This window comes from Ambystoma mexicanum, chromosome 9 (assembly GCF_040938575.1).
Source record: "Ambystoma mexicanum isolate Mex_15411 chromosome 9, UKY_AmexF1_1, whole genome shotgun sequence".
In the NCBI taxonomy this organism is placed as follows: domain Eukaryota; kingdom Metazoa; phylum Chordata; class Amphibia; order Caudata; family Ambystomatidae; genus Ambystoma; species Ambystoma mexicanum.
The window spans coordinates 1,312,778,298-1,312,796,385 of record NC_090931.1 but is presented as its reverse complement, the minus strand read 5'-3'; the positions used below and the strand labels follow the sequence as shown (position 1 = coordinate 1,312,796,385).

Genomic DNA, 18,088 nt, shown 5'->3' with positions numbered 1-18,088 from the left:
AGAAAGAACTAATGACCCGACTGTAAAGTAGCCCATATATTTCGGTTGAAATGACGTTCATTTATTGGTCAGTCCATTGCTCCCAATGTCACTTCTTTTAGGCATTGTATTCCCCATAATACAATTCCTAATTTCCTGCAGTTGTGTTTGTAGAACAGTGTATGGACTCTGAACTGTGGTGATCTTAATAACTGCATGCTGACTTTAGCACTATACATTTGAACCTTTATTGATGTCTTGAGCCTAATGAAATAATATGATGTTTTTCTTTAATATGCTCCTTATTAGATTCCCATCAAGGCTCCAAACACTTTGTTCAATGGGTTGAATCATGTATGTTGTCGATCAGTTCAAAGATTCCAAAATGCCAGTATGATGGCAGTAAAAACACAAAAAAGAACAGTAATGGACACATTTACAATTATCAAAAGGGAGTTCTCTTTGAAACACATTATTTTTATTATTCTTATCACTAAGAATAAAATACCAAACACTTTAGAGAACACGTTTTGAAATCAGACATCAACACAGAAAATCCACATTCATCTAGTATAAATATTTCACCAATGCTATGCAAGGGACAGTCAAACAATACCCAACCCAGAAAGACTAAAGCAAGTAGAGAACAGAGAAAAAATCTCCACCACCAAAAAGTGCCAGCAAGAGCCCGTGCACTAAATAAACAGGCTGAAACACATTGTGAGAATAGAAAAAGGAAAAAGGTCAATTAACAAAAGCCTCAAAGAAGATACACTTTGGGCCACATCTGTGTGTTGACCCAGGACCTAAAGCAGATGTATAAAATTCAACATCCAATTTAACCCAAGACCTAACAAAAAACATATTCCAAAACAACAAAAATGCCAAATTGAGTTTCGGCATGAAACGGCCAAACGTGCTACAAAGGGCCGGCCTTCCTCGGGGCAGCAAGAAGAATAATGGCAGTCAGTCAATTTGTTTATTCAGATCAATTAATCTATCAAACACATAAAACAATATACAGAAACACATTGCATAACAAAATTATCACAACTTCTTGCTTATAAAATACAGTGTCCATCTAATAAAAAAAACATTTTAAAACACAGTTCCAAAATACAGATAGTTCATAAAGTCCAATACATATTCAATCAGTTTGAATATATACTGCATGAACAATGTGCTTTAAACATTCATAAAAATTATTTAAAAAGGTGGGGGGAGCAACCGGATACAACAATTTCGCAAAACAACCAGTACTTGATTCAATGGGTTAAAAGTACACAAGCATTATCCTAGATTATTGTTAGTCTTATTGGAGGTATGAGCTCAAGAACCCCTTTCTTTGAAACATGGCTCTTTTCCGAAAGGATATTACTGCCCACGTTGTCAATACAGAGTCTGCGGCCAAGAGAAACAGCAGAGCTGGCCTATAAGAATGAATATTGGCTGACCTAAGAACCGCCAATAGAGTTGACCGTGTAATAATGTTATATGCTGGGCAGAACAATAAGAGGTGGCTCAGGTCTTCTCTGTCTGCCCCACACGCTGTGCATCCTGATATATCCGGCTACCCAATCCAATTTGCTGCTGTTCCCCTCAGCTGCAGACAATCAAACCTGGCACGCATGATCAGCCAGCGATCTCCTCTTTTGGAACTCCTTCACCCTGCTGATCACCGCGTGCGCCCTATCTGAGATAGTGGCAAACTCCATGAAATCCCCTTTCTCCTTTATAGGCTGGCCCAAGATGATCTGATTTGGCCTTAGTCAGCAGATTGTCAGGAGAGGAAAGAACCCGGATGTTACTACGTGACAAAACTTCATCAATGTAGATCAGCCACAGGATTTTTCTCCAACTCCCCCTGCTCATGAATGACCTAATAACACAGTGACAAAGCTTAGCATGTTCATTCACCCAAAGGCGAAGCCAGAAGATTGTCGGTGCCAGCGCCCATTAGCCCTCCCAGAAATCCATTCCCAGTTCCCTGTGAATTGAGATACAGGGAGCGGATCCTGGGAGTCCCAATAACCGTCTGAAAGACGTATTCTCTTTAACCTGAATCTCTGGAGCTTTTTGGAAACCCCGGAATGGAGCTCCATACAAGGTCACAGCCTTTGTCTGTACTGTGTACACTTTAGATACTACATCCAGCGGCTGGCCCTGACAGCGAGATGGGTAGCACGAAATCCGCCCGACTTGTTGGCTTATCTTCGCCGATTGTTTTTTAATGTGGGCATTACCCGTGACTGTTTCCGAGAATCTAACCCTCAGATAGTCAAATTCCTTCACTCTAGGGATTTTCTCCCCATTGCAAAGCATTGGTTGCATCTTCGCCAGCCTCTTTCGACCAACGCACCCCATTACTGCCAATTTCAAGGTGTTTATTTTGAGCCCGAGATTATTCATAAAGGTCTCGTAGGCAGAAATCAGGATCAGCATCATCCAGGACTAGAAAAGGCCTGCCCCCTAGATACGGATAGTCCACCCTCATATCCACCAGTGCCTTTAAGAGCCCATTCATGTAAAGGGTAAAAATATTGGAGCTAAAACAAAGCTCTGGCGCACCCCACATCCCACCTTGAAACACACAGTACATTGTCCCCAGTACTGCTATGCACACAAGCCTAGTTATCCCTATGCAGTTCTTGTAGCACATCTAAAATTACCTCTGGGCATCCCATGGACCTGAGCACGGCCCACAGCTTTGTTCTATCTACTTTATCAAACGCTGTGCTCAGTTCCATAAACGCAATGTACACCCCTTACCCCCTTGCAAAACTGAGTTGGAAAAAACTAAATACAGATTTAGGCTCTGCTCCATAGTTCCCACCCTGGGGCGAAAGGCAAACTGTATTTCAGAGAGAACTTACTTCTCCGATAGCCAGGTCTTGATGTGTCCCAGCAGAACCCTCCCAAATGTTTTAAAGGAGATATCTAGCAGCAGTGAAATACGTCTGTAGGACATGGGGCTCGCTGGGTCCCCTTTCTTGAAAATGGGGAAGATAATGGCCAATTTCCATGAGGGTGTGAAAGAACCCGTGACCATGCAAGCATTAAACACTATGGCCAACAAAAGGGCCCAAAGATCTAGATGATCCTGATACAGATCCGAAGAGATCGCATCAGGGCCGGGGCTCGATTACGGGCCTGTTGGGTAATGGCCTGAGATACGGGACACAGCTTCTCCCGAGCCTTTCCACTTGTGCTCCTCCTCCAAACAGATTGCCAAAATACCCCACCCATGCAGCCTCTTCCACTTGCGTACCACTAGGCCTCTCCGTAGCGTTAGGAGCAGGGCTCCCTCTCACCAATTCACAGAAAGCTTTTTGGTCATTATGTCGTGATGCATCCAAGAAGCCCTCCCACGCATCCTCTAACAGTTCACCTTGTCTTCTTTCTCGCTCCCGGCGATAGTTCACTCTAGCGTGGGCGATCTGCCTCCTCGTGCATGTTGGTGTTTTAAAAAACCCTCAGGAGTGATATCCTTGCGTTATTACACGACTTATCAAACCACCCCCTTTCATGGAGTTTCTCACTCCCACTGCACTGCGCCGTAAAAGCCCATGGTCAGAACCCCCAATAGCTGTGTAAACTGTTCCCCTACCTGCCATAGGTTTGCATTGTTTTCTAGGATGCCATGAATAAGGGGTACATTCTCTGCCAATATGTCTGAGTGTAGATTAGAATCCCGTATTCTTGTCCATTGAATTCTCCTGGTAAAGACGTCATTTGTTTTTACCACGAATGCAAGGTTGTCTTCGGGTGCTGTCTCCCCAAGATTCCAATCAGCTTCAAACTTATTGGGCAATTGTCACTACTAGGGTCCATCAACACTTCAAAGCCCTCTATCCTATACCAAAGTTCTAACGAGATACAGAAGTAATCTATCGTAGAGTAGCCTTGGTGACTATTAAAGGTGTGGTTTCCCGGTATCTCGGGTGCTATGCGTCCGTTTACCGAGCGCATCGCCCATTCTGTAAGCCAAATACACATTTGCAGGTCCTTAGCACATACCCGCCCGTCCTTCATATTTGGCCCCAGAATATTCTGTGACAGATCCTCCAATGGATCTAACAGGTCCTCTGTTAACCCAACACCCATTTTGAGGTTAAAATCTCCCCCCATACACTTGGGTGGGTGTTAAACTTTTATCACGAAATACAAAAAACATGAAAATTGGTTGAAACAAACTCTTCGCCAGGTAACTAGATACTAGCACATCAATTAATACATAAATATGGCCATACTCAGTTAAGTACTGTCATCTTTATATTTATTTTTCTCCGAAACAATATCAGTGTTTATCACAACCACACTTCACAAGCAAGGCTTGGGTCCCTCGCTCCATTCCTGGATTATCTATGATTGTAAAAAAGGAAAAGAAAAATATCCCATGTCAATATCCCAACTCCAAACCCTCACTAGAACAGTTGCACCAGAGAAGGGGAAAGGGCAATATCCCATAGAAACGGCCAAGCTGCATGAGTAGCACACGGTGGACAGCAGTCACCAGACATAGATGGTAAGGAGCAACTACCGAAGTTCGGTTCAGTAACCATAACAAAACTGGACACATGCTACAAAATGCACAGAGATTTCCAGGCTATGGTGTTCAAAAGGGTGCATCCCTGATACAGTTGGAAACCCCAAAAAAGGTTTAAAGAGATAGGGGAGAGCAAACGAAGCACCCTCTTTTGAAATTGACTAAACGTATTGTGGAATAGATGTACTGTGAATGCCAGCAGACATCCATAGACACATGATAATGATGTGTTATTATATAGCACTTACACTTAAGCTCTTTATGTAGAACAAACATACAAACCTGTGTTGGTGCTCATTTATCACCTCAGAAGGATGAAAGGCTGAGTTGAAGTGTTTAATCAGTGACTCACCCCCTGAAGTGTGCCTGAAATAAACCCTTAATGAGTCTAGCAATTATTGTATAGAATTCCAGAAAGAGACATTATTTGCAATTCCTATTCTGTCTTACTTGGGGCCAGTGCTGAAAGTGTTAGACTTGTGGAACCCCTTTTTTTTATTTTAAGGGGCCTGAACAAGAAAGTCAGCCACTCCAGAAGCACGGAGCCACATGGTGCTGGCCACATGAGCTTGCATTTAAAAACAAAACAAAACAAAAAATTGTTTTGGTTTTTTTCCAGGGGTAGCATGGGAGACCACAGGGGTCGCATCCCTCAATTACGTCCCTGCAGCCACCCTCCCCCACCCCCATTGTTCTTTTTTGGGTGTGGGGGTGGCTGTTTTTGTGTCTTGCAGCAATTCATTCTGTTGCCTGATTTTCAAAAGGCACTGCATTTATGGTTCATCATTACATTTCTACTCGGTGGTGGCTCTTTGTCTCTTTTCTCGTCTCTATTGTGCATGCTGCCCTTGTATGCCATCTTTTCTATGGTTGTACCAACTCCTTCATTTTCCGTAAAGTGCCTTGTTGAAGGCGCTATATAAGAAATCAAAATACAAATAAAATACAAGCTTCCGACTTCCTCTTTTATAAATCTCTGTTTTTACGATTTCAGATCTTTATTTTTTGGTTTTACTTCTCTCTTTCCTTAGATGGGGGCTGGGTAGGGGGGTCCTGTGGACTTCCTTTGGCATCTCACTATTCGCCTATGAAGCCTTACCCACATCTGCCGACCTAGCCTGCTCCGGGTGGTCATCTGCAGTTCCTGGATATCAAGAGATGTCAGCAACAGCAACTCTGCATTTTGTCTCCTCCAAGGAATTTCTGCAGGAGGGATGTCGTTCAGGGAGCGACCCCACCCCACCCCCCTATCTATGGACAGCTCTTTTGAGTGAGAGCCTCTGGAGGCACCCCACTCTTCTGCCTGTCAGCAGAAACTGCTGATCCTACGGTTTCAGCACAGGTGCTACCAATGCAATTGTTCTCTGTCACTTCATTGTCACAGCTCTCAAAATGTACTGCCCCCAAGCCTTTAATATGTGTCATAATTACCCAATGGAAGCTGCTCATTTTAGAGTCCTCGAAAAGATAACAGGGTGGCCCAGCCAAGAATCAAACACGATACCCGAACCCACTTACCCAGTTAGTTTCAAAAAGAGTAAAGCGGAGGGCATTCAAGTCCCTGGGTTTCAAATTTGACAGGCTGTTAAACAGGGATTTGAGGGCAGAATGGCACACAAATCCTGTTTTTTTCAGCGCAAATAATCCATGAATCAGGCCCACGTATAGGATCTGGGAAACCCGTTTGCACCCTCCAAGTGTGTAATGTTTCAATCTGCTTTTATTCGAACCCAGGTCGTTGGAACCAAAATCGAAAGATGTACCCACTAGACCGCTAGAACTTCTGATCAGGGAACAATATGAATGTGTTTGCTGGGCTTGTGCTCTGCAGAAAACATTTGGGTAAAGTATTATAGGTTTAAAAGGTGTGAACCTTTTATTATTTGCTTGCAACATTATAGGAAACCCCCACCCTTTCTTGGATTATTTCCCATTTGTTCATAATGTATTCACTTATCTACTTAAATACAAATCTTTATTTGTTGGGGTAGGAGGGCTGAGAAAACCGTCCTATGTTCCCCTCCTCCTAACTATCGCCCCACCCCCACTGTTGGAATCCCACAGTTAGTAAATTCCATTTCCAGCACTGTGGCTATTTTACAAGGAACACTGCTCGGACTAGGCAAGTCAGGGATAAGTGAATAAAACGCAGGATTGCAGACCAGGCGGTGGCTGTTTCAGTGACTGCCTAAATTTATGCAAAGGACAAACTGAAGAGGATATTAACCAGTTGCCGGCGACAAAAGGCTTCAGGCACCAACTTTGAAGAGATTACCTATGATATCTGCCTTTAATCCTGCTCAGGCCCTCAAGTCATTTTAGACCTTTCAGCATAAGATAGCTCAGCAAATGAAGCGCTCGCACTTGAGGTCAGTGTGCAGCCTGCAAAGGGTTGCATTCCGGTTGCACACTAGTAGGGGAGACTCCACCTTTCTTCGTTCTGTGGTCATGTAAATTTAGTATCACTGAATTAGCAAAGGTAACAACTACTTGAGTGCTTAGAAGTGGGAATATTCGGGATTTAAGCAGTCCAATAAACAGGGCATAGTGGTATCATGTTTCATTTAAAGAGAACAAGCGGTATCCACAAATGGTCACAGTTAAGATGCTGTGCCCAACTTTGCTTCCAGCATCTAGTCTGTGCATTTCTATATGGGATATATATATATATATATATATCGTGCTAGTGTCATGGACCACATATTCCAGATGGAAATGCATTTCAAAATAAGTTACCATACAAGTCGTGCATTTCTGTATGCAGCAGACGCAGCAATGCCCAGCTACGGACCCAGGAAGAGCCAAACTAGGTCCGTAACTGACCCAGTTTGGCCAGCGTTCTAATGTTTGTCCAGTTGCGTTTAGTGATTACTTGGACAAAGCTGAACAGGGCATAGTTAACATTTTCCCAATGCTCGTTCAGATACAAAATAAAATCGTGATTTAATTAGGAAGTTGGCATTCTACAAAGTGAGCTTATTGTGCTGCTTGCTTATGTTGCTGGCTGTGGGCTTGCCATTTCCTTGCTCACATTAGAAGAGAAGATTGAAGGGAACAGAAGAGTAAAACAAAAAAGATTTAACAAATCTCGTTTCTGTATTACGTCTACGAAGTGTGTTTGCCAGGTCTGTACCCGTACTTATGAAAGTGACCCATTTGGCGCAGGTGGACCATTAGGTCAGGTAATCAGTATTCACTCTAACACTAAGAGTCTGATTCGTGGAACTCTTAGCGCGGTGCAAAGTCACTTTGCACCAGTGCAAAAGTGGTGCAAAGTCACTTTGCACTGCAAAAATACACTGTGCACCGCTCTGTGAATCAGGGTCTTTGTTGGTCGTGCAAAGTCACTTTGCACCACGCGAAAAGTTCCAAGAATCGGGCCCTTAGTATGCTCTTCTGCGCAACCTTTAGCTGTGCACTTTTGCTGGGTTGTAGATGGTATCCTAGGCTGTTTGGACCAGAGCCCCCCAAAAGTCCTGCACACCACCCGCCCTCTGCTCTGATGCCCCTTTTCATTCCTCAGGTAAGTAAAGTCTGGACACCACTGGTGTGGACTCAATACAGCACATTCCGGACACTCATCAGTTTTGCTAGCCCACCATAGTGGCGACTGGCGCAGTATAAAATACACTTAAAATACTCCATTTCAGGGCACTTTCCTATTTTTATATGAGAAATAGTGTGTTGGCAAATTATCTGCAAATCTGTGTGCAACCAATGGTAAACATTTACCACCTTGTTTTCCCATTGCGCAAAAAATGATGCGAATACCCCTGTACCACTGACTTTATGCCGATAGCGTACATATATGTAAGATCCTTCACGACAAAAGATTTGTATACATATGTATCATAGATCACTCTGCAAACCTGAGAAAAACTTGGAGGTTAAGTTGTAGGATTGCCTTTCGACCACTAATGTCACCCATTGGTCACTGATGTTGCACGAGAAATCTTTTGGAAACGAACTCTGTACCACTGATGTCATGTGAAAAACCATTTGACAAATTGTGGGAATGCCTGTGTACCGCTGACGTCATGCCCCGGCAGTCTTTTGAATGTAGCCCTGATAAAAGCTCAGGGGCTACAACCAAAAGGCTAGCTAGCCCCGAGTCCTGACATTAGCGTAGCCCCAGATCTTTTCCAGACCTAGTAACACCCCTCCCTGCACCCTGATACCAATAATGGCCCTGATTCACAGAGCGTTTTCCAATGGGGTTTTGCCATTAATGATAATGATGTCTTTTTTTTATATAGCGCCTTAATCCAAAGCGCTTTAGAGAGCACATATTTACATACAATATCACCCAAACAAAATTGGTACTCATTTATCGACCTCGGAAGGATGAAAGGCTGAGTTGGCCGTGCTGGGATTCGAACCTGCAACCTGCAGATCACGCTCAGATCGCTGCAGCGAGCGCTCAACCCGCCCAATGTAACATGAGAGAAACTTTTAACGATTTGCGGGCGAGCCCGCGTACCATTGACATTACCCGGGTACCACTGATGTTAGGTGGCAAAACATTTGATGATATGAACACCTGTGACCAGCGATGCTGCAACTTCACTTTTTGTAAAATAAGTGCAGACAAAAAGTTGACTTGCTATGTTTTTATGTTTGTTTTATTTTTTATTTTTTTCGTCAAAGGGAATAAATTTTATTCAGCGATTGCAACTTGCACTTTCACACCAGGCTCAATGGATGTGATCTGGGTCACAATCTCAGGAGGACTGTGGAGGTCAATCGGGCGCTTGTGAACTCGCATTCGCATGTTTCTAGCTTAGGATCAGTGCTTCATTTGTGGGGGTGCTTGCCAGGACTCCGCCTTGGCACTTATTTTTGAGCCCCGGCACTTATTGTCTCAGACGCACTTCGATTATGAACTGGTGATAGTCAGTGCATCCATCAACCGCAATGAGCAGGTGCCGGCTGTAGTGCAACCGCAAATATGACGACACTGTGGGGAGCAGCTATGGGCGGTGGCAGCAGTGGTGGGGAACTGGCCACCTCCAGAGTCACAGGAGTGCTAGAAAATATTCGGGCTTTGGCACTTTTTTTTTTAAAACAAATTAAGCACTTCTTATGAGCCAAAATACTAAGCTAAACGTTGCCAAGACAATGTACAATAATAACTAATAATAATGGGTTTGCTAGCACTGATCAGAGCCAGACACACAACGAGCACATTCTAGGAAACTTTGCAAATGTATCTTGGGGGAGGGACAGAAAAACGACGGATACAAATGTTTGCCCTTTTGTCTTTCCTTTGTTTTCGAGATTATTCTATTCACTTACTCGCAAAAGGGGGTCAGGAAGGAGGAGAGGAGGGGAGGGGGGTTCCCCGCCCACCCCAGCTCCATCTTACTTCGGTACTCCCCGCAGCTTCGTTCAGAGTTCAGCAGCTGGTTAGCAGCAGGGGAGTCCGCGCATGCGCACAGGAAGCGCGCGGTGATGTCAGCGCTGGGGAATGCTGTGTGCGCTTGGGTGCTTGTGAAAGGAGCCCGGCTCCTCATCGGATCCCATAGTCCCAGGGCTTTGAATATTCAGGGCAGGTTTTCACGCTACACACACACACTATCATTTTTCCTCTTGCTTAGCCTTTTGGGAGAGAACCAGAAGCGCCACAGTCTCTTCTGACGAGGGGTTTACTTGAGGTGAAAAATAAAAACAACGCACTTATAAAATATATATATATATAATAGAACGTTTTGGAACTTAAAAATATCCATCCCCCACAAAGGGCAACAATCGTGGGTAACGTTGACGATTAAGTTCAACCGAGCTCCGGAGACAATGCGCACGGCCCGGCCTTTCTCCTGGAGCTTTCTGCGACACTCAAGGCCTCTTTGCTTGGTTCTTTTCAGAGTTCCCCTCCATTCAGCTCAGCCCATGAAAAGGGGCGCTGCGCGCTAAGAGTTCAGGCAGAGCGCAGATTTTCTCGTCCCACTCTTTACCACAAAGTATGGGAGTTAACGTCAAGTTTAAGAACACAAAATACAGGTTTTTTTTTCCCCACCACAAAGTGGCTTTTTTTTAATGGTCACTCTACGCGTCCTAATCAAATCCCTGTTTTTACAGGTGGGGTCAGATGGAGTGCTGCTGCGCGTTCCCAGGGGGCGACTTGAGCTTTCCCAGGGGGATAACCGCTGCGTCATTAGTAATCAGCCAATGATCTGATCTTTGGGGAGCGCAAGCGGCCTGTGCTGGCAAAGTGCATTAATCCGCCGCGGGAATGGGAAATCCAGTCCTATGGACAGGAGGGATGAGGGACTCTGGATCAAAATATCAGTGAAAAATGACGATTCGTAGCAGGGAGACCCCATTGAAGCTATTAGTGTAAGGGAGACCAGTGAGCCTCTGTTGCAAATTGTGAGACTCACAATGGGGTCAGCCTCGTGTCATCTCTTGGTTGAAGATGTCACACATAAACGCGCAGATGGATCAGTCTCCTCAACGGGGATGCATTCTGCAAAGCAGTTATGTGGCTTCATAGACAATGAAAGCAGAACGCGACTTGTCTTTAATGCCACGGTCCTTGGAAGAGAAAACACCTGCTTCTTAATGCGTTACGAGGTGCAACATCACGCTGTATATGGATTCTGCACTGCATTGCTCCCTAACCCGTTGGTTACCCAGGAGCATCAACAGTGCAGGGAGATAACGAGTGGAGTCCTGGTGAAGCCATACGCATGCACAAGAAAACCACATTGCCAGGCTCTGAGTGTGATGTCCGAAGGGAAATGTACACACCTCGCAGTGGAGTTGCAGGACTTTATTTGTATACTCAAGGTAGGGCGAGGCAAGGCCACCTCAGTAACAGCAAACAAATAGCAGGGTATTCTCACAGACAGGAAATACGATCCAAGGCGGGCTACCTTAATTCAAGCAACCAGTGCAATACAAACGTGGGCTTTAAGTGGCAGGGGGCTGGCCAGGTCAGAGCCCCGGCAATCTCCAACAACTGCTCCTGAGCTGGCTCACTGCAGTTTCTCCCTCTTTTGCCCACTGATAAGCAGGCAATATGGGGTTTCCTGTGTGCACACTTAAATGGACTCGTGCTCATTTACAACAGAAGCAGAGCAATCAATTTACAACGTACGAAGGAAATGTATTGAGGGAAATTAGACGTCTTCCTTCACCCAAGCAGACCAACCCTCGATGCCCATGGGCTGCAGTGCGCTCTACAAATACAAAAATAAATAAATAAACCACAACTTTATCCCCAGAAACTGCGGCTGTCCTACTGAGCATGTATGGCTTGTGTTTTTCTGACATTTTACTAAAGGGTGAGTCTTGTGACAAATTAAATAAACACCAAGCCGTGTGCATTACACGATCAGAAGGTTTCAAACTTGAATCACTATCACAGACAAAAGTATCAAACATACAAATCTGTTGTCATTCTTATGGTCCCAAAATGTTCTTTGATTGTATGCAAAGCAGGCAGGAACCCATTTTGTTGCTATTTGTCCCCTCCCCTTTCCCATACGTGATTTATTTACAAAGTAAGGGTGATTTACTCAACCATTTAATTTTTTGTATTCTGAATGAAAGAGTGATCTATTTACAGAAAGCTATTTATGTACGAACAGACAGGTTTATGTGTGTATACTATGCAGACTGAATGCAAACAAGACCACCCGGGACCTTCAGCGCCCCACACGGCTTCTGTTCAATAAATAAGACCTCCTGCCACAGTGCCTATTCTAACATCCCTACAGGCAGGCCTGTGCAGGGAGAGGGTTTATCTCACTGCATGGATTTAACCCTTTGCTAGGCAAAGGCCATTCAGCAGCACAGCGTGTGGTATCAGTGTGCAGTGAGAATGTAGGTTCTGCCTGCCAACCTGCATCTCCTACCCACCTCCACCACCAATATACTATAAATACCTGACCCCCACTCACCTTTCCTTACCACTCTATTGCCAGTGTCCCCTTCCCCAGAAACATCTGGCCACCCTGCCACCTTTGTCCCGCCTCTCTCCGCTTCTCCTCTCCCTGGCCAGCGCTGCTCCTGCCTACAGAGCAGGAGCAGCGCCATTTTGGCAACGGGTCTGTCACAGTGACTGACTTGTCACCTAGTGTAGCTCCCACTGCCAGAATGGGAGCACAGCACCTGCCCTACTCCCACTTTCCTCATCTACGAATAACAAACAATACAAACCTATTATATAGCTCTTCACTCTGCATTCCTCCTACTTTTACGCACTGTAATAATTCAGCAATGAATCCTGAGGAAGGGGGCTTTATCAGCCGATAACAGCCCTGGACCGGGTTACAGGCCCCAAAGCAGCAAGAGCCTTTAACACGGTGGTAGGCATGCCAAATTCCCTCCAACGCACCCAAAAAGATGATTGCCAAAGACATAGAAAAGGGAGTCCCATTTCTATATCCATGGTGGCAGGCGGAGACAGACAGGGCCAGCAAAGGAGAAGATGGTGGGGTAACACAGGTAAGTGGGGGTGCTGGTAGCTGGTGCGGGGGTTTAAGAAATGGTAGATGAGGGAGCAGGGGCCTGTGTGTACAATAGAAAATGATGGCTGATGGGAGAGGCGCCTCTGGCCGGCATGGAACACGGACATCACCCATGGGCGTAATTTTAGGGGGGGACAGAGGTGTTTGTCCCCCCCCAACTTTCATGGCACACCATTTTGTCCCCATTCATTTGGCTGGGGCACCTTTTCTTCATATGTCATGCCCCCCCTCCAATATTTTCAGCAAAGTTACTCCACTAACATCACCCTATAGTAAAGCCATTGTTCCTGGCCACCTGAATGGTCTCTCCCACAGGTGCTAATTGTGAATACATATTTGGGTTGTTCACTGCTATGACACCACTGTAGTCCTCCCAATGTCGTCCTTTCTGTGTTTGCCAATGTTCAAATGCTTCAACTGGTGTATATTGGATTTATCTAAAAGGTTATTTCCAGTCAACCATACTTCTGAAAGGCAACATGGGCTGAGCATTAGTCACTGACATGTCATGTAAGGTTATCAGGCCATTGACTCTACCCAGCCCTATAAACATGGCAGTCATGGTCTGGCAGAAGTCCATCCCCTCCCCGCCCTTTCCCTGCAGGCCAGTCTGTGACATGTGTCTGGTTCTATGTCATTTTGCAGGTGAATGCCATGGATAAAAATAGCGCTGGCGAAATTCTGATTTTATTTATTTTTAGTGTTGGCCATTAGGTGGCGCTTTAGTGTTTCGGAATAAGCCAAAACTATTGCATTAGAGTACAATTACAGAGATATGGCACATCTGAAGGGACACAAAGCTTGTAGGTGTTGTTTAGCTATTTACCCACGCCGTTGACTACCCATGTCCATGCTAATCCTATGGCCATTCCCACACACGTCTTGCCCCTCCCCGCCCAAAACACATTTATTTATTAATGTATTGTGCATTTGTGAGGTGCTTATACATCAAGTACATTCCTCCTAGGATCTCTTTGTCAAGTCTTACCATCAAAGTTTGTGCTCAAAGTGCCTGTCAGTGTTTTTTCAAAGCAGTCTTCTGAGAGGTAATGGCTTAATTGGAGCTGTAAACGCACCACTGCTGTAATAAAAAAAAAATGTCTTAACCAGGTCTGCCTTCAGTCAATCGATTTAAAAGCACTATGTATGTCCTTCACTGAAGTCCTGTTGAAAGAAGCATTGACAAAACCAACAATTTCGGCTTCTGCATAAGTATTAGGTATTTGCCAGGCACTGCTATTATATGTCCAGGTACTCCCACCATTTTGCAGCTGCTACCATTGATGGCCAGTTGATACTACTATGTCAGTGCCTGGAAAATGCATGTTCCCCTGCCTACACAAAAGCCAAAACTGTTGGCATTGCCAACGATTGTTTAGGTTGTGCGTCACCTACAGGCCAACACTATTGCATTGGAGTACAGGTAGGGGAGAGATGACATGTAAGAGGATGGACACACAGCTTGTGGGTGTTGTTTGGAAATTACCCCACCTATTGCCCACCCATGGCCATGCTACTCCATATGGCCATGCCCGCCCAAGCTTTGCCCTCCCTGCCCAAAACAAATCCCATAGGGATCTCTTTGAGCTCACTCTATCAAGTAGTAAAATCAAGTGTTAGCCTTCCAGTGCTTTTCTAAGCAGTCTACAGAGTTAATGGTTTAATTGTCCCTGTAAAAGGCTCCTGGTGTAATAAAAACATCTTAACCAAGCGTGCCTTCAGCCACTTGATTAATATCTCCTCTGTCCTATTAAAAGCAAGCAATGTCAAAGCCAGTAGTTTTGGCTTGCAGTATTAGATAGGCATTTGTCATATTCTGAAATCAGTTGCACAGGAAACCACACAATTTTTCAGCTGTTGTGAATTTAGGGCCAGGTAGTACCTAGCAGTGCCTAGCAAATGCCTATGCCACAATGAAACAAAATCCCCAACTGTTGGCGTTGCCAATGCTTGTTTAACAGGGGGTATGCCCACTGTACCTTCCTAGCCCCTCTTTCCTTGAACCATATTTACAGCATCATCTTGGGCCCATGAATCGGAATGCACCTCGCTGGGATTCACCGGCCAACACATTCACCTAATCTACTAGCGCGTGTTTAGTGTTTAAAACATATTATCAAGTGCTAGAGCTGAAACTACAAAAGGTAAAGCACGGGGCACAGTCTTCGCTGTATAAACCAAGACAGGAAGTCTCAGCTTCCAAGATGGAGCCACCCTAGAGTCAGGTTGGATCATTTTTCAAATACTTTTTCCACCTCTCTGACCTTAAAGAAAAAGATAACGCTGCAGTGTAGTTGAGTGGGTGGTCACTTTATTTGCTCATAAAAATATGGAGAGAGGCCTTCTGCCACCTCAGAAATAACTGTGGTCCCTGTAGCTTAAATGTCAAATCTTGGTCCTTTTTCGCTGCCTGTTTTTTTATTCAACCGCCATGTAATCGAAGGCCAGACAAAATCGAGAGAATGAAATAAAGGAGGGAGAAAGGAAAATGAAAGAGCAAAAAAGAGAGAAAGCAACGGGTAGAGAGCACAAAAGATAGTCACGGGACAGAAACAAGCAAGAGAGGGACACAAGGGCGCGAGAGAGGGGAACGAATAAAAGAGAAGCGAGACAGAGAAGTGGGAGAGTGTGGCGGGATGGCTAAATTTGGCTGATTTTTGAATCTTATCACAGACTCTTAGGTTAAGTATTCATTTTTGGCATTCATGCCCTCACCAGATCTTTGTATGAAACAGTGATGCCCAGTCACTCCTCTGCAACCAACCCCTTTATCACAAAAACCTCAAAGACAAACTCGGAGGGAGAATTGAACAACAAAATGGTTCATTTTTATATTAATCAAGAATACATAACTGTAGGAAGTGAGATGTAATTAGAAAACGTACAAAACAAACACACAATACAAGGCGGGTGGTGAAAGTAGGAAAAAGGGAACAACACACAATGCTGTGAACTTTTAAGGTAGTTTTGCCGGTCCAGTATATAGATAATATTTGTTAACATCCGGAGCGGGGGTGGGTTGGGGGGGTAGTTGTATCCCTGTGGGAAATAGAAATATACTAGTCCGCCACCTACGGGGTGCGTGCGGCGATCCGAAAAACGAGTTTCAAATTCAAATCATTCGGAGTGGAATTGTGTGCTCTGCGACGACCTGATGAAAAGAGTGGCGAAACATCCTAATCCTTTCACCATAATGAAAAGGCATCTGCAACGGCTTACGACTAATCAAGAACTTTTCCACGCACCGTCCCCGAGGAAGATCAGCGCTTCCCAGAAAATCACAAACAAGGCAGCGTAATGCAATCCAATTTGATTTCAATTGAAGAGATATCCGGGCAAATTGGAAACTAAGAATGCTGATGAGACTTCGAACCAAGACTGCTTCTGGATCATGATCAGACTTGCTTTAGGGATAATACTTGAAATGATCAGGTCACAATCGATATTTTGATAAAACGAGGCAAAAGATTATTCAATTACTGGGTGATGTCTGTCATTCTGTGGGTCTGTGAGGGAGGGAGATGGGGCAAGTTTAGAATTAGAAGTCAGAGATCGTAGTAAAAGGATATGATGAGCCGAATAGATGTGTATGGGGTAGTAGTAATTTAAAGGAAGGACTGTAAGGGCATGGAGAGAGGGCAGTGGGAGCAGAGAAGGAGGGAATGTGCAGGTAGGAGATGGGGATAGCTGTGAGTCAAGGAGATGGATCAGAGTGCAGGGGAAAGATTAAGAGGGCGAGAAAGAGTATACATAGAAATAAGTGTGCAGAGATTGGGTTTCTATGAGGTGGGAGCCGGATTGGGGGCCGCGAAGGGAAAGAGAGGATGGAAATGTCTATTATGGGGATAATGTGGAGACTGGGAGTTGGGGAGTTGGAAGATGGGAGTTCGGTAGGTAGATAAAACAGGACCACAGGAGTGGGAAGATGTGATCAGGTGAGGTAGGTCACGTGGTGAAGGGGAATATGGGGACTGGGGAAACACATTTGAATTATAAAGAGCGAGAATATGGGGAATAAGGTGAGTGAGGCCAGATTGGGTGAAATAATGGGTGAGGTTAATGGAGCGGGGGAAGTGGGAGGTTGGGTATGAGGTCCTGGAGAGGGAACCTACAGTGGTATGTAGCAGATGAAAAATGCGGGGTGCAGAGGAAGGTCAAGCATCAACCCCATCAAGAATCAACCACTCAGGAACCTTGGAGTTGGTTCCTTTGACAAACCATGTATTAGGCAGCAGGCCAAAGTCTGAACACATAACACAAGGTGCGGAGGGGACCTTCAATCCCGAACCTACAACTCCACAATTCTTTTGAAACTCTTTGGAGATTACTTGTCAATTTGAAAACAGGGTCTGGACAGCAGCGGTCACTTCAGCAGGCTTCTCTGGTTCATGGAAGGTGCTGCAGGCATTTGTGGTCATCTTCTTATTCGGTTCTTCTGCTCCAGTGGTCGACTTGTCTTTTGCCTCACTGACCTCACCTTTTATCCAGGATCCCAGCCAATCAACACTCATGCTACATTCAAAGTTTGAGGGTCGCTGTCCTTTCAGGACAGCCAGTCTCCCAGTTGGGACTGGTTCCAGGCAGACATCCCAGAAGAGAAAGAATAGTGGAGTTTTGGCCTGCTCCCCTGCTTCCTGTCCTCACAGACACACTGCAGCCGCAGTGGGCTTCACCAAGGATTCCCGCCAAAGACAAAAGAAAAACCCTGTACCTGTGAGACCCCAGCACTTTTTGCTGGACTCCTGGATATTTGTGTCTGTTCTCCTGAATGAGGGGAGCCTTTTCCCCCTCATTCATTCCTTCTGCTCTGACATAGGAACCCTTGTTCATTATGTATTTACTTTATTTTACCGAGTCTTGCAGTGAGAAAGGGGATATAGTGTAACCCCTCAGCCCTCCACCTAAGGTGGTGTGTGCTGATCTCACAAAAGAAAAGGTAAGAAGGATAAAAAGTATCACCCTATCAAAAGAATCTAAAAACGGAAAGCCCTCAGGTGCCGTGTGCTGCAAACGTCAATGACAGATGCCTTAGAAAATATGGAGGAAAGCAGGACTCCATGAAAAAAAAGTAAAATCATAATAAACAGGG

At 44.9% G+C, this 18,088-nt stretch overlaps 1 protein-coding gene across 2 annotated transcripts in view; it reads right to left on the bottom strand.

Annotated features, from left to right (window-relative positions):
- The window catches only part of SEMA5B (semaphorin 5B), a 1,093,184-nt gene that overhangs the window by 800,760 nt on the left and 274,336 nt on the right, over nucleotides 1–18,088 (bottom strand). Inside the window, exon 1 of one of the 2 annotated variants that reach the window (XM_069616687.1) lies at nucleotides 9,821–9,916. The exons of the other annotated variant lie outside the window; for it this stretch is intronic. The gene's annotated coding sequence lies outside the window, so the exon portion shown is untranslated. Of the gene's footprint in view, nucleotides 1–9,820; nucleotides 9,917–18,088 lie in introns of those variants that run through there. 2 annotated transcript variants of the gene reach the window in all.